General features: G+C 43.1%; 1 protein-coding gene across 2 annotated transcripts in view; it reads left to right on the top strand.

Moving 5' to 3' along the window:
• The first annotated feature begins 3743 nt into the window (after positions 1-3743).
• The window catches only part of ctbp2l (C-terminal binding protein 2, like), a 158831-nt gene continuing 139758 nt past the window's right edge, over positions 3744-22816 (top strand). For both annotated transcript variants that reach the window (XM_080454242.1, XM_080454245.1), the window contains exon 1: positions 3744-4196. The gene's annotated coding sequence lies outside the window, so the exon portion shown is untranslated. The remainder of the gene's footprint in view (positions 4197-22816) is intronic.

Here is a 22816-nt window from a genome sequence, read left to right as displayed (position 1 = left end):
TTTGAGAAAACAAGACAATATTCTCACAGAGCAGATGAGTAGTGGGAGTGGCGTGCTTGTCTGCTTTGATTCCTCAGATAGATTACAAGAACCCCTCATTGTGTGTCTCAGTAGCTGCAGCAGCGCACAAGGAGATACCGCTATAAATGTCATCTTCTACGCACCTTTGTCCCTCAACGCTGTAAAATATAGATTGTGGAGTTTTGTTGCTCAGGGTGGTGGTGGATTTGGTGATCAGGTTCATGGCTGAAACGGACACATCTGTGTGTTTGTAGACAGCGGATGGATACGTTGGAATGATCCCAGATTACATGATAAAATCGTGGGTGTTGAAACCACACAATGACAAAAATAAATTGATTTCCTGTCATGTATCTTTGGTGTTACTTTTCGACTTATGCACTATTTCCTCTATTTCCTTTTTTTTAACCACTTAAACCCTATATACTTTGTCTTAGGTCAAATAATGGAAAATAGACTATCTACAAGCTTGCGGCGTGTTATGAGCTTGTAGATCGGCTATTTTCACCGAATGTTCGCCTATTATGACATGACACTTGGGTTCATGTGTGGGGTGGCAGTGGCTTAGTGGTAGAGTGGCCGGCAGAGGGGCCAGATGGCAACCGTGAGGTTCCCAGTTCGATCCCGGGCTCCCCCAGAAGAGTTAGTGTCGAAGTGTCCTTGAAAGCAAGATGATGAATTGCTCCCGATGAGCAGGTTGGTGCATGGCATGGTTTCCTCCGCCATCGGTGTATAAATGTGTGTGTGAATGGGTGAATGTAATGCACAATCTACTGTATGTAAAGCGCTCTGGATAAAAAATGCTATATAAATTCACCATTTAAGAAAACAAGAATTATATACAGTATACAGTGTGTGTATGAATACATATGTGTGTAGTGTATATATATAGTCAGTCTTTTGAAATGCGTCTATTGTCTGTACTGTATTTCCAGTAGAGCTCCATGGAAGGTTTTGGTGTTTGTGCTACGAGCTGCACACCCCCACAAGTAGAAGTAAGCAGCGTGCTGATGAGAGGTGGACAATGGTCGATGTTTCAGATCAATACTGGAGCATATGGGGCCCGGGCGGGAGTATAGAAATGAAAAGTAGAAAATGGGATGTAGATAATTGAACCCGCGGCGCTGAGCGCCTCTGACTGGCACAACACACAGTTATTTGACCCCTCACAGTGTGACACAACAAAGTGGAGCGCAGAGAGAGAGTCTAAAGAAAGCAATGGAGAAAGTGAATTATAGTGTGTTTTGGTCTGTACACAGTATTAGGCAGTGTTGGAAAGTAACTAAGTACATTTACTTCAGTACTGTACTTCAGTACAGTTTTGTACTTGAGTATTTCCAATTTTCAGTACTTTTACTTCGGCTCCACTACAGCTCAGAGGCAAATGTTGTACTTTTACTCGACTACAATTATTTGAAAACCTTTGGTTACTAGTTACTTTGTTGATTTAGATTATTATTACTAAACATAAATTAACCACTTCAGCCCTATATACATTTCGGACATTTGAAAATAGCCAATCTACAAGCTTTAAATGTGAGCTTGTAGATCTGCTATTTTCAAAATATTTTAATACATTTTGTACTTTTGAAAACTTGTGAAATGGGACATTCTGCATAATGAGTACTTTCTACTTTTGGTACTTTAAGTACATTTTGATACCAATACTTGTGTACTTTTACTCAAGTACATTTTTTATTCCGGACTTTTACTTGTAACAGAGTACTTCTACATTGCCGTATTGATACTTTTACTTAAGTAAAACATTTGAGTACTTTTTCCACCACTGACATGCAGTATTAGGCCTTGCTATTCCAAAGGATATATAGGGAGAAAATCCTTCATGGATTAATGAAATCATGTGGATTATTGTCAGATCTCATGTGCAACAAGTCTCAAGAAAGACAGAAAAGAGACAAATCAATTACAGGCGATCATCCATGACGCCAGTCATTCACAAAGCACTGGGTCATGTGCACTGCTAGTGTAATCGAATCAATAGCATATGTGTCAGTGACAGTATGTACCGACGCAGCACAATAATATTTTCGCGCCACTTAATTAGAGAGACTGACCCCTGGTAGCCTATGTTATTCACATAACATTGACTGAAAAAATAAGCACGGCTAAAGGAAAGTGGAATAAAATACAGCAGCTCCATCATATGCATTATTATGCAAGTGGCGCAGCTATATGTCGAGATTCATACACTTCACATGCATGCATTCTCTTGACATAGCCGTGAACAATCTTTAATTTGTCCCCGGGTGTGTACACATTACATTAAACTGGGCCTCCATTTATGACCATATGTATCATGCTTGTAGATTATAGTTTATGCAATGCAATGCAGTGGATCCCAACCCATGGGGACCTCTGGTACCACTAGTTTCCCAGCCTACCAGAACATTAATTGCTCTCACCTGGTGTTCTCGTAATTAGTGTCTAATCAAGGATCCTTTTACACCTGATTAGAAAGGGAATCACTGTTTTGTTTTTTGAAGATATTTTTGGGGCTTTTTCTGCCTTTATTGATAGGAACCACAGGCTGACAGGAAATGGGGAGAGAGATGGGGGTGACACGGAGCAAAGGTCGTCGGGATCGGGAGCCGATTACCAGCCAAGGTGCCCAGACGGTTACGCCAACCGTGCGGGCCGGAAAACTGGTCTGAAATCAGACGGGAATCAGTTTTAAAATAAAAAATAAGCACCACTCAAAGTAATCAATCTCACACTGTGGTCATAAAGTCTGACGTTAAAGTCTGAAGTTTATTAAGTGATGATCAATCAATCGATTGTGCTCCACCTTAGATCACTGGAACTAAACTGAACTACTACTTTAAGTTATTATTTATTGATATCACTTAAAATCACATTAAGTGATATCAAATCACATTAAAATCTTAGTGTTTTGCCAATTATTTGGTGGCCCACTTGCAATACCCCCCACAGGCTGAGAACCACTGATCAACGCCTCACAACGCGAGGCGTTGTGAGGCGTTGTGAGCTTGTAGATCGGCTATGTTCACAATGTTTGCCTCTTTCTTATATTATTTGACAATTTGGCCAATGTTTGACCAGTTTTCATAGTATAGTTTGTTGATTACTTTTGATGCAGTAATGGTCTTTTTTCATTTAACGTATTTATTATTTAAAAAAATGTAGGTATTAAAATGGTCTTAAAACAAGTTATAAGTCCTTTCTTCTGGTTTTGAGGGGATTTTGAGGGGATCCCCTTAGAGGTCCCGACCCACAGGTTGAAAACCACTAACCTAAAGGTTTACATAAACCAGATTGGGAGAGACCACAAGTAGTGCACACACACACACACACACACACACACACACACACTACACTACATAGAGTGGGAGTATAGTGTATAGTAGTGCAGCCCAGTGCCCGCTCACCCGTGCTAATCCTGGGAGAATGGGCTGTGGTGTGTGTGTGCGTGTGCGTGTGCGTGTGCGTGCGTGTGCGTGCGCGTGTGTGTGTGTGTGTGTGTGTGTGTGTGTGTGTGTGTGTGTGTGCGTGTGTGTGTGTGTGTGTGCGTGTGTGTGTGTGTGTGGAAGAGAGCAGTGGATACGTGTGGGGGGCGAGGCTGGCTCTCTTATAGGTTTATGTCATTGGTTTAAACGACCCAAGACCCCGCCTTGATAAAAAAAAAACACACACAGAGTTAGAGAGACAGTGTGACTATAGCAAAAAAAAAAAAAAAAAGAGACTGACGGACAGAGAAGGAGAGGAAAAAAAGAGAAAAGAATAAGCCCCTGAAACAGTTATTATTGCTACTAGACACCTACTCGCCGCCTGCCTTCGCTCGTCTTGAAAACAGGACACACACACACACACACACACACACATACATATACATATATATATATATATTATATATCACCACGTTGTGTTGTGAATTATCACTTCAATTGGACCAAAAAAAGCCGCGCGTCTCTCTTCATCTGAACCGACAACCTTCTCGCCAAAACCCGATCGGAGGATTAAGTTGAAAAGGTGGATCAGCAAAGAATTTACTCAACAACAAAACATCTCCAATAGATGAAAACATTCCTCCTGAAGAAGCGGATCAGATCATGATGTCTATGCGTGCCTAAAAAAAAACAACAACTCGGGCTTATATCTTCAGTCAACTTGCAACTAAACAACATCATTCATCTCAGGTAAGATGATTGATCGTGATCGCAGCAAGAAAATCCCTGAAAAACACGTTTTTTTTTTGTTGCTCAGATGGTGGAGGGTGCATGGCTGTGGCGATACATTGTATCGAGTTATTATGTTGGGTGCATGGCTGTGGTGGCGATACATTGTATCCGATCGTCCGCATAAACCTTCTCTAGATCCGTGACCATGTGTGTGTGTTTCACCTTACTGCGCCATGAAGACTATAAGGAATGATCGAGGAGTGAATTAGTGATCAAGAGTGTTACAAATGTAACCAAACCACGAGAGTGTTGCAAATGTAACCAATTACGGGTCCATTTGGTTACATTTGTAACACTCTTGTGGTTTGGTCACATTTGATCACTCCTGTGCAGAAGATCGAGGACATTTCTGATCACGTATAATAAGAACCTAAAAACAACCTTCACGTACTGGATCTTATATGTTTTGAAGGCTAGCCCTGAATGCATGTTGTTGGGTTTTGTAGGATCTCGAATCTCACCTTATTGCAGGATATATATTCTTTGCAAGAAGGAAGACGTCGATCGGACCGTGAAGGAGATTTATTTAACCCTACAGTTTGTTGTTGGGTTTCTGATCTGAAATAGGAAGGAAGTAGTGCATTGTTGGTGCTTTTTTTTAGTTATGCCTGCTGCTGTTCTTGTAACTGTACAGTAACTGTACATGTTCTCATCCTGTGAGGATATAATATTCACGAGATCCTAGTCGATCACAGTTGAGAAGAGTTACTGTGAAGAAGCCAGAATATAGTGTTGCTTTTTTAGAGTGTTATCTGGAGCTCTGTGCTTTCTGCTGTGCATCTTTCTTTCTTTTTTTTTTACATAAGTGATTGCAATGAATGGAGCACATCTGCTGCTCACTGTAAAAAACATGTATGAACCATGTCCCAGAGAGGGTACAAATGGAACCCTTATGGGGGTCCATTTGGTTCCATTTGTATGAATGGGGGGCACATCTGCTGCACTGTAATGGACTGCACAAACCCTACTGTACTCCCCCAGTCCCAGAGTGGACAAATGGAACCCTTATGGGGTCCATTTGGTTCCATTTGTACCACCTGGAGAGTTGCTGTGTGTGTTGATTATTAAATCAATATGAGGGGTATTGGCTGGCACTGGCAGTGCCAGCCAATACCCCTCATATGGATTTAATAATTCATATTTTAAAGATTATGTACGATGATGGGGGGAATGCCTGGTGTAAGATGCTGGCACGACATGTCCCTATAAGTACCGACCATGTAATAGCAAGGAAATATGATTCTGTATGCAAGGTGATGGCAATGAATTATAGGTTGTCAGCCTCTTCCTAGTGGCCAGACTGGCCACACTGCTTTAGCTATTTCACTGACTTTATTATTTGCAGGGAATGTGTAAAATATGGCTTTTCCAGTGTAATCAAAAAATGGATGTTAAAATGGATTAAAATTGTGGGTTTAAATAATCCACTGGCCTAACCTATATCCAATAAGTAAAAGTCAATAATTGCACCATTATAAAACCAATTATAGAGCACTTGCAGTATTAGCCTAATTAGCATGAGATTGTCAGCACTTTACTGTAAGTCTTCCTCCATCACTTGAATTAAAATGAGCCAAAAAGTTACGTTTCTCACAAAGTAAACGTGATGGTGGAGAGGAGACTTTAAAGTGTGTGTGTGGCGTGCTAAAGTAATCTTGATATGACAAACATGAATCGTCATGAAATTAGATTACTTTCTCTTGCTATGACTTTGTTATAATTAGTTTCCAAAATGAGTGGGAAAAACAGGACATGTTGATGATTTTGATTGACGTTTTGAAAAGCTGAATGGGGAACGACCAGTGGTGTAAAGTAACTAAGTACATTTACTCAAGTACTGTACTTCAGCACAATCTTTAGGTAATTTTACTTTACTGTAGTATTTCCAATTTTCAGTACTTTTACTTCTACTCCACCACGTCTCTGAGGCGAATATTGTACTTTTACTCCTCTACAATCATTTGAAAACTTCAGCCTTATTTTATACATAGGCTATTTGAAAATAGCCGATCTACAAGCTCAACACAATCTACAAGCTCGACGCGTTGTGAGCTTGTAGATCTGCTATTTTCAAACATTTTATTACTTTTACTTTTCGTACTTTTATGTACATTTTGATACCAACACTTTTGTACTTTTACTCAAGTACATTTTTACTTGTAACAGAGCACTTCTACATTGCAGTATTGATACTTTTACTAAAGTAAAAAATGTGAGTACTTTTTGTACTGGAAACAGGACATGTTGATCATTTTGATTGACGTTTTGAAAGCTGAATGGGCAACGACCTGTGGAAGCCAGCCCTTTTGCGCGTGCGCGCGCCTGTGTGTGTGTGCGTGCGTGCATGCTCGTGCACAACAGGGTTGTGTGCGTGTGTGAGGGAGAGAGAGGGTGTTGCACAGTCACACGCTTGGAGGGAGGGAGGGGGGTGTAGGGGGTGTGCATGGGAGGAATATAAGGCCGCTATACAGATGTGTGTGTGTGTGTGTGGACATCTGCTCTGTCGTTGGCCATTGTCAAGGAAGCATTTAAGATGGTGGACGACAGCTCAGCACAACACAAAGCCCCCTTGTCAGAGAGAAGCCTGATTAAGCTGGTCCAGTAGTGAGTATACTGCTGCACGGTCATAACTCCCTCTTCAGCATTTATTGCTCCCCCATTCGCTCGTCAGGTATATATATATATATATATGATGGTCACACACAGGATTAGTCCCTTGGGGTGATCAATCCCTCGTTATAAAAAAAATGAAAAAAGTCAGACGTACTGCTCTTAACCCATTAAGACTGGGAACGCATCTGTGTGTCATTTTAAGATTTCTTTTGGCTATTCAAAAATAGCAGATATGCAAGCTATGAGCTTGCATATCTTTTGAAAAATCGTGGAAACTTTGTGGAAATCTTTGAATGTATGTTTCAAGACGAACATTTTTAACTCCAATCTTTGCTTCTGGGGGTCCCTGGAACAACATATTTTGAGATGGGGGTCCGCGGCCAAATACATATAATTATGGGTGGTCCTTGACATTGGAAAGTTTGAGAACCACTCATATAGCGACATACGTTTTGCAGAAAACTGTTAGGATTTAGAAGACATTTGTAGAATCCCCAGAAGCAAAGATTTGAGTACAAATGTTCACTTTAAAAAACATATCTTCAAAGATTTGCACAAATTTGCACACATTTTAAAAAATAGCAGATCTACAAGCTCATAGCACTATGAGCTTGTATATCTGCTATTTTTGAATAGCCCAAAGAAATAAAAAAAAATGACACAGATGCGTTCCCAGTCTTAAAAGGTTAAGTTGAGATGGCGGCAGATCCCCCCCCCCCCCCCCATAACTTAACCATTCCTCGCTCACCCTCCTCTGTGCTTCAGCATTGTCACACCACCACGAGGTAATAGAAGGGAATAAGGAGAGGGAGGGGCGGGGAAGGGGGGGGGGCAATGCATCCAATGTTTCCAGAGGAGGAAATTGAACTGACTTAGTTACCTCGGCTCCCTTGAAGAGCCTAGCCCTCGCTGCCATCCTCTCCCCTAGCGTTGCTGAGCAGCACCCTATCACTCAAGGCAATTGAACGTCTCCGAGGGGACCTCCGTTAGCCCCGTGCAATATTTATTACCATCCATCATCCAGAGACTCTCACTCTAACGGGGTGAATAACAGTGGCTTGCTAAGCCCTGTGTTAAAAAGTTCTCTCACCGGTGACCATTAGAGGGGATTTATGGCGAGCTAGCCTCCCTGGAAGGAGCGAGGCGAGGAGCCCGGGGATGGAGCTCCGTTTCAGAGAGCACACCCGCTAGCCGGGCCCGCTGGGCGGACCGCCTCCAAAATGGGAACCAAAGTTATGGAGTCAAATATCCGCTGTTTTCTGTGCCCGCTTAAAACGGTACCCACCCGGAGATAGCCTTCCTGTAGCTGCTGGGTGCATTTAACGAGCAGCGAGCGCCTAAAACCGCAGTCATACAGTGTTACAATGTAACTACACATGACCTCCCAATGTAATGTGAGAACACATCGTTATCATTTACAACGTGTGAGAGAACTGCTAATTCGATGTATTGCCTCATCCTCTGTGAGGAGTGGCTGCTTTCTTTGCGGTTGTGCTAGTCTTAATTGCAGCGATCATTATGGATTTCAACTCGAGTTCTCCCTTTCCACCACTGCTTGATACAGATCATCTGATGTGTGTGTGTACATAGCTTTAGTACTACGGACCGGGGCTGATGAATCCCAGGCTCTATCTATGAAAGAGAGTGAGTGTATCTAGTGTGGAAAAAAACGAGTGGGCTCTGTACCTCTCTCTATATAGTCTTTGATTATACAAAGATAAGACACAGCGTTTAAGTCTCCCCTCTGTCTTCTCTCTCTGTGTAGCGATTGTGCGCTTGCCAGAGTTGAAAACAATGGGGATGGATTTGACGGCGAGCGAGTGGAGCTTTCGGGACAGGGCACTACACTAACCATAAATGAATGCCTGACTGTGTTTCTTTTAGGTCAATTTGAATATGTGCTTTTAATTGGTCTCTGTAGGCTGAGACTTATCTTCTCTCTCTCTCTCTATCGCTCTATCTCTCTCTCTCCCTCTCCGTTTCTCCTCTCGCTGCCTTCCTCAAAAGTGTCTGCATACAGTATGTGACTGTGTGCTGGGCTGTGGAGGAGCTGTGGGTGCACAGTGGTGCTCATTTGAAGCCAGGCCGAGCGAACGTGCTCATTATCTACTCCAAACCAAAGGCAAGATTGATTCAGCTGAAAGCCAGGATAATGTAAAAGACAAAAGAGGGAAAAAACTAAACAAAAAACTGGGAACTATAAACTGAACCCCCCCCCCCCCAAAAAAAGCCACTGGTACCCGAACCCACCCCCACCCCCCCACCCCACTGTGGTTTGCTCTCGGCCAAAGTGGATCAGTTTAACCCATTAAGACCGGGAACGCATCTGTGTAACCACTTTATCCATTATTTTATACTTAGGCTATTCAAAAATAGAGCTTGTAGATCTGCTATTTTAGAAAAATCGTGAGAATTTGTGCAAATCTTTGAATATATTTAAGGCGAACATTTTAACTTGAATCTTTGCTGCTGGGGGTCCCTGGAACAACATATTTTGAGATGGTTGGGGGGGGGGGGTCCGCGGCCAAATACATATCATTTTGGGGTTCCTTGACATGAAATGTCTGATATTATAGCAACACTTAGAAGACATTATGTAGAATCCCCAAAAGCAAAGATTAGTGCCGCGCTATAAACTTGTAGATCTGCTATTTTTGAATAGCCCAAAGAAATCTAAAAAATGACACAGATGCGTTCCCGGTCTTAATGGGTTAAGATGACATGTAGCAACCACTCACTGCAACCGAAAGAGTTGGATTCACTCGTCCAGCATTCCTCTAACCTTTTATACAAATGCTACATAGTAATGATATCCCCAATTTTTCTTTGCTTCTCTGTCCTCCCGAAGGCTCCTCCTTCTGTCTTGATTTTTTCCAGGGTTACTAGAGGAAGGGTGTGTGTAGGGTGGGGGGGGGGGGTTGTCTTTCTCTCCTCCTGACTCCATTAACTTGCCCCTGAAATGACGATTGCAGCGATTCCCTTCTCTGCAGACACACACAGGGGTGAAGGATAATTGGAGCCCTAGATGTCTTTTTCTTGGGGAATAGGGCTGAAGAGTTTGTAATCGGTTGGAATAGCAGAACCCCCGTGCCTGCCAGTGTGATTTCACTCTCTCTGTAACACAAAGAAGAAGCCAAGACACAGCAATTGGATTCAACTCATCCAGATGTTTTTAGCTTTTTATTCGAAACAAAGTCAAATTGACCTTGCGAAGTTTTAGGAGGCTTCACGTAGAATGGTAACGTGTCCATGTAGCAGTCTGCCCACAGTACACCTCTATGTCGACAGCAGGGGTCGTCAATGTTTTTCAGGCCAAGGACCCCTTGACTGAGAGAGAGAGATAAAGCAGGGACCCCCATTATATATTGCATACATTTCCCCCCCCCCCCCCCCATAGATTTCATAGGTAGCTTCATTGACTTGTTTGACAGCAGTGTCATCAGTGTATCTTGGATTCATTTTAACCCATTAAGACCTGGAACTGTGTCATTTTTAGATTTGAGCTAAAAAGCATTATTTTACACTTTTGGCTATTCAAAAATAGCAGATCTACAAGCTCATAGCGCGGCACCGAGTGCCGCGCTACGAGCTTGTAGATCTGCTATTTTTGAAAGATTTTGAAAATGTGTGCAAATCTTTTAATATATATATTTTTAAAGCGAACATTTTTAACTCAAATCTTTGCTTCTGGGGGTCCCTGGAACAAAATATTTTGATGGGGGTCCGTGGCCAAATACATATAATTTTGGGGGTCCTTGACATGAAAAAGATTGAGCACCACTGATATAGAAACATACGTTTTTCTGAATACTGTTGAGATTTAGGAGACATGTAGAATCGGCTTCAGGTCTCAATGGGTTAATGTGGATTTCCAGACATTTAACCACTTAAACCGTCCATAGGCTACTAAGTAAACTTGACCTTTTCACTCTGTACTTGGTCTGCTCTTTTTTCCCCCAACACCAAACTTCTTTGCCGAAAATAGAAGATCTGCTATTTTCTGGCTAAAGTTCTCATCAGAATAGGGACGCTTGGTTGAAGCGGTTAATGTAAAAAATCATACACAGATTTGGGCGGACCCCCTGTAGTAACTCTTGAGGACCCCCAATGGGTCCCGGACTCCATGTTGAAGACCTCTATGTCTACGGTATTGCAGCTGAAATTAGATATTGTGAGGAGATAGGTGTTAGCCATGTGGAACTGAACTGGATTGTCTTTCAGCTGTGTAAAAGGTCAAACGCCGTTTTACGTCGTGACCCCTGTGGCTTTGGACGGGGGGAGGGGGTCCAATGGAGCCCCCTGTTAGCAGCACAAGGTGTGATGCCGGCTTGGGAGTCAAGCCAAAGGAATAGAGCAACCAATTAGAGTTATTAATTATTTTCCTCATACAACGTAATACTCGTTTCATTTAATGCACATTAATTGATGTGCTCTTGAATCCCCGGCACTTGCATAATCCACCAAGGATTTCTCCAAAGGCAAAAGGCACACAAAAGCCTTTCTATTATCTTAAGAAGGAAGTGGTCTTTTGGGACGTTAAGGGGGGGGGGGGGGGGGGCCCTTTGCTCAATTGTGTATTGCATTATGAAACGGACGTAAGTGAAATGAAATTACAACGTATCATGGTGCAGCACAGTGAAGGATTCCATTGAATAATTAACAAAGCGTGGCCATTGTCGTACCCATCAGACCCCTTCTGTTGGACGTGATGGGGGGGGGGGGGGATGGGGGGGTTAGGGTGGTGTTGTGAAGTCTTAACACGGTGGAGTGAAAAAGAAAAGACAGTTTCAAGGTTAACCCATTGCGACCGGGAACGCATCTATGTGTGTCATTTTCGATTTTTGCTGTAGCCATTATTTTATACTTTGGCTATTCAAAAATAGCAGATCTACAAGCTCGTAGCGCAGAGCTTGTAAATCTATTTTTGAAAAATCGGGAAAATTTGTGCAGATCTTTGAATATATATATATTTTTAAAGTGAACATTTTTAACTCAAATCTTTGCTTCTGGGGGTCCCTGGAACAACATATTTTGATGGGGATTGGCGGCCAAAAACATATACATTTTTGGGGTCTTGACAAGAAAAAGTTTGAGCACCACTGATATAGAAACAATAGTTTTTCAGAAAAATGAAGGCATTTGTTGAGAAATTTGACAGTTACATATAAATATATATATTCAAAGATTTGCACACATTTTCAAGATTTTTTTTCAAAAATAGCAGATCTACAAGCTCATAGCGCGGCACTCGGTGCCGCGCTATGAGCTTGTATATCTGCTATTTTTGAATAGCCGAAAGAAATCTTAAAATGACACACAGATGCGTTCCCGGTCTTAGTGGGTTAAACGTGTGAAGGCCAAATGTTTTGGGAGGGCTGGCGGATTAATTTCATGTCCCATGATGTGATTTGCCCGTATCTCCCTCCTCTCCTGCCCTTGGGTTCTCTTGTGAGATGTCGGGGAGTCTTGATGAGTGTCGAGGAGGAGGAGGGTGGGTGGGGTTGGGGGGAGGAGGAGGAGGAGGAGGAGGGGGGAATGGGATGGGGGGGGGGGGGGTCTGTAACTAGTACTGTGCTGCCCGTGTCGTTTGTGTTTACAGAAATACTAAATGGAATTATGAGAGGTTGGTGCACGCTTACAAATTCACCATCATCTCGGGCTCCCGTCTCATTACGGAATACAAATTCACTGGTTATCCTGCCTGGTGTGTAGTAGAGAAAATTAGCTCTCTCATGTTGATGCGAACATGTACACGCACGCGCACGCACACACACGCAGGCACGCGAGCACACACACACACACACACACACACACACACAGGCACACACACACACAGGCGAGCGCACACACACACACACATTCACTCAGGATGGGGGGTGGTTCCAGGAACATCAGAGTGCATCATTAATTGCAGGGCAGGCTGTAAAGATGGAGATGGTGGGGGGGGGGTATGTGGGGGGGGAGGGGACCACCACCACCACCACCACCACCACCACGGCGCCAACAAACCAGATCCCTCACTCAATGCAATCTGCCAGCAAAAGCAAACTGCCGTACCAACCGCACCACCATCATCATCATTTGCTATCCGCCGCCGCGGCTTTCACTTATCTGCATATCAACTTTGGTTAATGAAGCTGGGTGGGTTTTTTTCCAGGTTTGTAATGGGATATTATACCGTGCAGTACTAATATTTGGACGTAACTCTTGTAGGATTTTTTTTTTTTTAAACGCCATGAAATATTCATGAACGTGAGCGACCAGGAAGAATTACTGAACGTATAGAAATAGCCTATATGACATAAAAAATCTTGCGATTCGAGTTGTTGCTCAACTGTTAACGTTAGGGCTTGGCCAAGGGAATGAATCTAATCAAATGTATGTATGCATGAACTACCACCCCCCCCCCCCCAACCCCCCTAAAGACTCCCTGAACCGTACCCCCCCCCCCCTTGCCTGCTCCATATGATGTGGTTGTACAGAGAGAGATATGCGTTTGGGTGAGATCAAATTCACGTCCTCGTGAGATTCCCGTTCACATGCCTGGGTTACTATAGCGAGAAGAAGAGCTCCGTCTCCATCCCCCTGGTGAAGGGGAGCAGGGAGAGAATTAATCCAATAGGACCGGGAAACGCATCTGTGTGCCATTTTTAAGATTTCTTTGGGCTATTCAAAAAATAGCAGATATACAAGTAGATCTGCTATGTTTTTTTGAAAAATCGTGAAAATGTGTGCAAATCTTTGAATATATATATATTTTTTCAAAGCGAACATTTGTAACTCAAATCTTTGCTTCTGGGGGGATTCTACAAATGTCTTCTGAATCCTAACAGTTTTCTGAAAAAAAAAACGTATGTTACTATATCAGTGGTGCTCCAACTTTTTCATGTCAAGAACCCCCCAAATTATATGTATTTGGTTGCGGACCCCATCTCAAAATATGTTGTTCCAGGGACCCCCCAGAAGCAAAGATTTTAGTTTTGTTTGCTTATATTCAAAGATTTGCAAAAATATTCACGATTTTTTCAAAAAACAGCAGATCTACAAGCTCGTAGCGCGGCACTCGGTGCCGCGCTATGAGCTTGTAGATCTGCTATTTTTGAATAGCCATAGTATAACATGGTTACACAGATGCGTCCCCCCGGTCTTAATGGGTTAATAACATCATGCAAATGCACTCTTCCGGGGTGTCGGTTGCAACATGCCTCGCTTACTCCGAAACCCTCTCTCTCTCCCAGGATGTTCATGGTATATCATGTTAGCGGGGATGACCCGCTCACCTTTCATACGTGCTCACACACGGAGCAAACAACAATGGACGCCTTTTTACTTTTGGCTGCGAGGCGCTACAGTAGAGTGCAACCAGCGAGCATCAGGTTGCGGTTTTCTCTCTCCTCCAGTGAAGAAGGCTGGCGTGTTTCTTTCTGTTCACCATGCAGCCTCACCTTTTTTCATTGACCGGTTGAACCTCATTCCTCCATTCTCTCCCAGATTGCCTTTTTTTTTTGCTCCCAGTGGAGAGAGCTCCAATCTGACGCAACACTGGAGTTGAATCCATGGCTCACATGGTCTGATTTTCCAGTAAACCAGGGATGATCTCTCACCCCATTAACCGTTTAAGCCGGTGGTTTTCAACCTTTTTTCATGCCAAGGACCCCTAAATTGACATACATTTTGGCCCGCGGACCCCCATCTGAAAATGTTTTGTGCCAGAAGCAAAGATTTTAGTTAAAAATGTTCGCTTTAAAAATATTTGTATATTCGAAGATATGCACACATTTTCAAGATTTTTCAAAAATAGCAGATCTACAAGCTCATAGCGCGGCACTCGGTGCCGCGCTATGAGCTTGTATATCTGCTATTTTTGAATAGCCCAAAGCTAAGTGGTTAAAATGATTGTGACGCTATGTTAACTCATTTCGCTGTGGACCCCCTGGTACCCCCCCCCCCCCCCCCCAAGGACCACTGGTTGAGAACCACTGATTCAAGCCCTATTTTACACATCATCATATGATGGTGTAACACTAAAATAGGAAATTAAAAAAGCTCACACTTGTAGATCTTCTATATTTGTAGATCTGTTGTAATGACATGCCCAATATAGGTACGTGTGGGTTAATCCCTCTAGCGCAGTGGTTCTCAACCAGTGGTCCGGGGACCACCTGTGGTCCTTGAGGGGGTTCCAGGTTGTCCCCAGCTAAATGATGGAGAGTTGGTAACAAATGGACCTTTATACGTAGATCTTTAACTCTTGGGAGCCAAATGGACCCTAACTGGTCCATTTGGTTTCATTTTATGCTCTCAAGAGTTAATTTATTGTTAAACATCATCTGCATTACTTAATTTACAAGAAGTCTACACAGAGAACGTAGAATAATTGTTATTTTGATCAACGTTTGCCTGTTCTCTCTCCTATGGTACCAACATCAATACAGCATGGAATTGTGGACAAAATCTTATCCAACCATAACACAATATTCTAAGTTTTGGGAAGTCTGAGAGGCTAAATCTCATCAAATGGTGGTCCGTGGCTCAAATGCCGAATAAATAATGGACCTTGATAGGAAACGGGTTGAAAACCACTGCTCTAGCATTTTCTCTCTCTCCTTATATTTCTCTCTTTTTCCACCCGTCTCTCTCTCTCATTCTCTCTTCCCTCCTAGTTTACATGTCATTGCTTATGTAATGTCTCCAAACATTTGTGCAGCATTAGGAGAAGTCGGGCGTGCCAAAATAAAAAGCGAGCAAAACGTCCCTCTGTGCGCCCCACCGAGGTGGGACAGATGGCGACCCTCGTTCACAGTCTTGTAAACTGCCTGTGACAGGAGAGATGGCAGATACACAGCTGAACCAGGGCACCGCTAACTAAGGCTTTACAAGCAGGCGATATGGGCACATGGTCTCGTGCACAATCATCAATGTGATTTGCCTATTATCGTAGGGCGTAAAGCGCCTCGATTTGGGACCTCGTGCACTGCATTGTTTAGTTGGCCGTTAATTACAGTGCGGCTGCAGCGGTTTATCGATTACGCATCGATTTGGATATAACGGCGTTTTTTTTTTGATAATGCGATGCACTGTGTAAAATGAACTGTCACGCGGCTCAAATTGCGACGGCGGGGTTGTAGCCGCGGCTACAACGAAAACACCATCAGATTCCACCGCATTAGACCATCCATCATGACGTTAACCCATTAAGACCGGGAACGCATCTGTGTGTCTTTTTTTAGATTTATTTGGCTATTCAAAAAATAGCAGATCTACAAGCTCATAGCACGGCACAGAGTGCCGCGCTACGAGCTTGTAGATCTGCAATTTCGTTGTAAAATCGTGAAAATGTGTGCAGATCTTTGAATATATATATTTTTAAAGCAAACATTTTTAACTCAAATCTTTGCTTCTGGGGGATTCTACAAATGTCTTCTAAATCCTAACAGTTTTTTGAAAAAACGTATGTTTCTATATCAGTGGTTCTCAAACCTTTTCATGTCAAGGGCCCCCAAAATTATATGCATTTGGCCGCGGACCCCCATCTCAAAATATGTTGTTCCAGGGACCCCCAGAAGCAAAGATTTGAGTCAAAAATGTTCGCTTTAAAAATATATATATATTCAAAGATTTGCACGAATTTTCACGGCTTTTCTAAAATGGCAGATCTACAAGCGCATAGCGCGGCACTCGGTGCCGCGCTATGCGCTTGTATATCTGCTATTTTTGAATAGCCCAAAGTATAAAACAACGGTCGAAGTGGTTACACGGATATGCGTTTCCCGGTCTGAACGGGTTAAAGAAGGTGACCCAGACTTGTTTTCTAATTCAGTCGTTAATCACCACTACCACCACACACTCTTGTCGGGCGCGTTCACTTTGTCCGTCCATATAACAACTCTCGGGGCGTAGTCCATTACCGGGTAAACAGACATTTGGTACGCTCAGTGAAATGAATGAAGATGCCCAGTAGCTAGAAGCCCCAGAGGTAAGATCAAATGGCAGGTCCAGTGATGATGAGGGATGTTTATGGCCAGCACTCTATTAACCCACTAAGACCGGGAAACGCATCTGTGTCATTTTTTTATTTCTTTGGCTATTCAAAAATAGCAGATATACAAGCTCATAGTGCGGCACCAAGTGCTGCGCTACAAGCTTGTAGATCTGCAATTTTTAAAAAAAATCTTGAAAATGTGTGCAAATCTTTGAATATCTATATTTTTTAAAGCAAACATTTGTAACTCAAATCTTTGCTTCTGGGGGTCCCTGGAACAAAATATTTTGAGATGGGGGTCCGCGGCCAAATACATATAATTTTTGTGGTCCTTGACATTAAAAAGTTTGAGAACCATACGTTTTTTCAAGGGTTAGGATTTAGAAGACATTTGTAGAATCCCCCAGAAGCAAAGATTTGAGTTAAAAATGTTCGCTTTAAAATATATATATATATTCAAAGATTTGCACACATTTTCACGATAAAAAAAAAAAAAAGCACATCTACAGGCTCCTAGCACTGAGTGCCGCGCTATGAGCTTGTAGATCTGCTATTTTTGAATAGCCCAAAGAAAGAAAAAAAAAAATGACGCAGATGCGTTCCCGGCCTTAATGCGTTAAGAAGAGGCTCTTCCCCGCTGGTGCGTAATGAACACCTACCTTGTGGGGATGGTCGCTCTGGAGCCTTTGCTGTACGCTGAATTACCGGCCATTTTCATCAAAATGCTGCTCTAATTGCTCTCAGCGGTGAGAGATGGAGGGGAAGGGCCGCCACTGATGATGTACAGGATGGTTTTTTTTTGGGGGGGGGGAACGTACGTGGCAAGGTGACTGGCTTATGGCGCAGCATTATAGCCGCGTTGATTTGAATAAATGCTCCGAAGTCCATTTTATTCCCCCCCCTCCCTCCCTCCCTTTTGTGTGTTAATGAAAGCCAGTTCTTGTCCTTGGAGAGTGATATTTCAAGCCCTAACTCCCCACCTCCTCTCTGAGTACACAGCGACGCCTCCTCCAGATGTCCCCCACGGCGGGAGGCTGAGACACAAGCGAGAGGCTTAACGCGGACACACACACATACACACACACGCACGCACACACACACACGCGCGCGCAGCCGTGCACACAGATCATCTTCAGCTTCAGCTTGACCAGAGATGAAATACGATATTATGTGGTGTGGAGTGATTGTGTGTTATTTCTCTCTCAAGAAGAGAGTTAGAACATCGCTGACAAAAGGGCAGTGTTGTGGATGGATGGTGGAGAACAGAATAAACATCTCAGAGAGTGAGAGAGAGAGAGAGTGAGAGAGAGAGAATGTTTTCGGGAAAACCACAGACAATGTACCATCTGCACCCGGCAGGGCGTACCGTGCGACACCGGACCTCTGCTGTGAGGAACTATTGCATTGTTATTAAATGGCTGCAGCCTCCATTGGCGACCATATTAAAGCCCTCAGATCCTTATTAGGCTGATGCAAGGGAATGGAGAAAGAGAGGGAGAAAAAAAAACACCCTCCAATAAAAGTGTGCCAAGAAAACGAACATGGCCTTTTTGGACGGCTCTGCATGCAACTGTGATGGCATAGATCAGTGGTTTTCAACCCTTTCCAATCCTTTTCATATCTTTATATTTATTTGACATTTGAGCCACGGACCACCATTTGATGAGATTTAGACTCTCAGACCCAAGACTTTATAATATTTCTTATCGTTTGATATGGTTTTGTCGACAATTCCATGCTGTATTGATGTTGCTACCATTAGGAGAGATAACAGGCAAACGCTGATCAAAATAACAATTCTTTGATTAACTAATGCGGATGTTTAACAATAATGTAACTCTTGAGAGTGTAAAATGAAACCAAATTTGGTTCCATTTGGTCACCAACCCTCCATCATTTAGCTGGGGACCACCTGGAACCCCCTCAAGGACCACTGGTTGAGAACCACTGGCATAGATTTTAGATGGTGATACAAACTTCCTCGAAATGAAAAGGCAGAGAAGAGGCTTTTTTTTCTACTTCCTCTCACTGCATTATCTCTCTCTCTCTCTCTCTCTCTCTCTCTCTCTCTCTCCCTCTCCCCAACAGCCTCCCCCCTTCCCGGACCCCCCCCACCACCTCTATTGGCTCAGCATCTCACGCAAGGTGCAGCGAGAGGACAGCTTTCTTGTTACTCACAGGCTGTCTTAAGAAATGCAGATTTTAGCAGCTCAGTCGATATACCCAGGCCTTGTTATTGGGGGGCTCGGGTGTTATTCCTTGTTTCTCTTCTCCGCCGTGAACTTTGCTCCGTGTGCTCATGATGTTGCCTCGTGTTTTCTTATTTTTATTTATTCATTTGTATCCCCAGAGCGACATCCTGCAAAATTCATTTCTGTTTCAGGTGTGTAGTCTAGTCGCTCGTGCTTATTACAAGATTCGCCTCACAATTATAGCCGCAGAACTCTGCGATTCCACACTTTCTACTTGTCAGTCGACACTGTGTGTGTGTCGACCGGCTGAAGACCCAACGTTGCTGAATTAGTTTCAGACATGCAGCTTGTGTGAGATACTGCTCAAGGAGTGAAGGTTGATGTTGTGTTTCGAGGGGAATGGATCTTGAGATTTGACTGTTATGCTTGCAGTTCCTTTTGTTAGCTAAAAACTTTCCAGATTTTCAAACTAAACTCCATTGTTTTGATGTGAGGAGATCAGTGATATAGGGAGGCAAAAATACCCTGTCTTCTGAATATTTCTCAGCGAAATGTTGAACTCCATCAACCACTTAAACCCTATATACTTTTTCCTCAAGGGTCTATACTTGGTCCCCTTCTTTTTTTCCCTCTACACCAAATCTCTTTTCTGATATAACTGATATAGCTGATATACAAACTCACGTGTTTCCCCTGCATGCATTCAACAGCAGTGCTGCGCTGCTGCAGAATTGTTATATAAATTAATATTATTATTGTTATATATATTTTTTACGATGGAAGACGGCTCCATCTTATGTCTTTATAAACTAAAGTTACATTATTTTAAGCAATGCTTCATGTCCAGTGTTACACAATCGTAAGGGGAGGAGAGGACGCGACTCTGTCCAGAGTCCAGAAGCATTGAAAGAGTTATACGAGACACTCCTTATCTTGCGACGTGTCACTCGTTTACTTATGCGTTTAGCTTGTTCTTGTGATCTAGTCTGAGCACACACAAATCCAAAATCCAAATCCGAAACGAATGTAAGTTGGTTTTGGCAATATATGTTTTAATATTATATGAATTCTATGGGTCGTACTAGGCATACTCTCTCATTAGACCGTCTATTTGCAGAATGGTGTATCGCTCCATATATGGGTCAATTAACTTTGCGCTTTACCTGATCATCTCAGCACATTAAATCAAGTTACAACTGGCAGCGGGGTAGATAGATGTCAACATGGAAGCAAACCAACGTTGATCAGGATTATCATTTTGCCGAAGACAAAAATAGAGTCCTGCTCTATACTTCACTCCATTATATAGACTGGATCGCCTCCCAAAAAGAACAGATTTACATGCTATCTATCACAGCATCTCAATGCAAGGTGTGGATACCTGTAGATCTGTTCGTTTGTCAAGAAAGCAACACCGGTGCGCGATGGTGAGAAGAGACTTGAATTCATGGATTTTTTTTTGTTTTTTTTTGCATTCCTAAGCCAATAATTTGATGACCAGCGGTTCCGGTAGGAGACACAAAGGAGACTCTTTGTGTCTCCTACCGGAACTGCTGCCGGTCATCGAATTATTGGCTTAGGAATGCGACAAAAACAAAACAATATCCATGAATTCAAGTCTCTATGGGGTGACTAATCGATAGAAATAAAGTCATTTTGGGGGTGAACTATCCCTTTTTTAACGTTACAACAAACGTAATCATTTGATCGAAATGTGCAAGGAAACATCTATGAAACATTTGTAAGATCCATGATGATCTCGCATACAAAAAGATGGAAGCCTTGGGTATGCCTGTGAGTGTTTTGCCTGGGGGTGGTCCACAGGGCCACCGTGACTCTGTGACGCCTCTCAATCTCATAAAGACACCTTGCACTGCTTTTGAGGACAAGATTTTTTGCGAGATAAGTTCACCGTCGCTGCTACAACTTCAGCTTAGGGGAAACGTGGCCTAGTGAGCTATTTTTGCTGAATGTTCATCACCTAGTTTTGCAGAATGTTCGTCTATTTTGATGACATGCCACCAGAACACTAGGGTTCCTATGGTTAAAAGTCATTGAAGTTACTGGATTTTTTGTGTGCAGCCATTAACAATTGTTCCCACCCTCTCCAATTCTATGTTGCCACTCTGCAATTCCCAGCTGTGTGTGTGTGTGTGTGTGTACGTGCGCACGAGTGTGCGTGTGTGTGCGCGTGTGTGAGAAACATGCAGTGGACCTCACAGTTGCCATAGCCGTTACTAAACATAATTACCTCTGTGGTGCTCTGTAGAAATCCATTTAAATAGTTGTTGTTTTTTGTATTTTTTACTAATGTCTCTGTTGTTGTTTTAAACAGTTTCAATTAAGCAAGAAAAGAAACAACGATCCAGTTTTGGCACTGACACTTGAATATAGACTAGAATCACTAAGATCAAACAGAAGCAGCATTTTCAGTGTTCTTACACACGGAAGGCATTTATTTGATGTGATTAAACGCTTTCTATTCTAATTCAAACGGACCTGAGTTGAAACTGTACTTACGGTGTGCTCTTTTTTCCCTCTACACCAAATCCTTTATAGCCGATCTACAAGCTCACAACACCCTGCCACACATGAGGAGTGGTGGTTACTTGACATCAATTCTAACTGTTAGTGCCAGGAACAAGATCAAAATCTTCACCACAGATAAAGGCATCAACCTGTATGAATGAGACATCAATGGTTTTGATGCAACCTCGATTTCCGCATTGTTTATTTGTCGTGCGGGGAGCGTGACGGACCTTTCAGTTGGGTGCTGCTGGGTGCCAGGCAGGGTGATGTTCTGTCCCAGTCTGCTGGCACCAGACTGCACCCAGCCTTGGCACAAGTTGGCAGACAAACTTGGTAGAACTGGTTTGGTGGGAGGTCATGGTCGGTAACGGCAAGTCCAGGCAAATGTTTGGAAAGAGAACTTTACAGGAAGAGTAGTTGTTGTTCCGTGAACCTGATGATTGTGGACTAAAGCATTCGTTCTCAAAGTGGGGTCTAGGGACCCCCAGGGGTCCATGGAGGGGATACCAGGGGGTCCCCTGCAAAATTAGTTCTTGTGCGGGCACCGAGTGCCGCGCTATGAGCTTGTAGATCTGCTATTTTTGAAAAATCCCTAGCACAACATATTTTTGAGATGGGGGTGGGGGGGGCGCAGCCAAATACATATCATTTTGGGGGTCCTTGACATGAAAAAGTTTGAGAACCACTGGACGAAAGTTGCGATCCGTAATTTTCCTGTCCCACCCGGAATTCGACTCCCATGCGTGGGGAGATATTGTGCTTCAGGCAGTACTACTTGTTAACCAGTAGGGAGACCACCTCCAACCACTGCAGATGTACTAGATATATTGGTGTATTTAACATACTATTAACATACTCTCCGCTACCACAGCGGATTGCATCTTGAAACACTGCCGACTAGTAGCTGCTTTGAAGAAATCTGACCAGTGATCTTATTTTAATTTTATTATTACAAGGAACTAAAAAACGAATAAAAGCAAATAATAATAAACGAGAGCAAATGCTCAGCGATAAAAAAAAAATCAAGAGTCAAGTGGGTCTGTCAGATCCGTAACTCAGTCAATCCTCTGCCCACTCGGGGGAGAACCGTGTGAGAGGATGGGGGGGTGAGTGTGAGTGGTGGTGAATGCCCATAAATATGCATGGCGTTGCCGTTCAACCTCCCCTTGTTTTTTTCCTGACAAAGTTTCCGAGGGCCTGCTTTTGCTTTGAGGAAGCCGTCATCCCGCTTGACGGAACCTGACATTTGGAAAGGTCTAGCT

Source organism: Gymnoscopelus braueri (assembly GCF_963280865.1).
Source record: "Gymnoscopelus braueri genome assembly, chromosome: 17".
Lineage (NCBI taxonomy): Eukaryota > Metazoa > Chordata > Actinopteri > Myctophiformes > Myctophidae > Gymnoscopelus > Gymnoscopelus braueri.
This window is presented reverse-complemented; position numbering and strand designations above follow the sequence as displayed.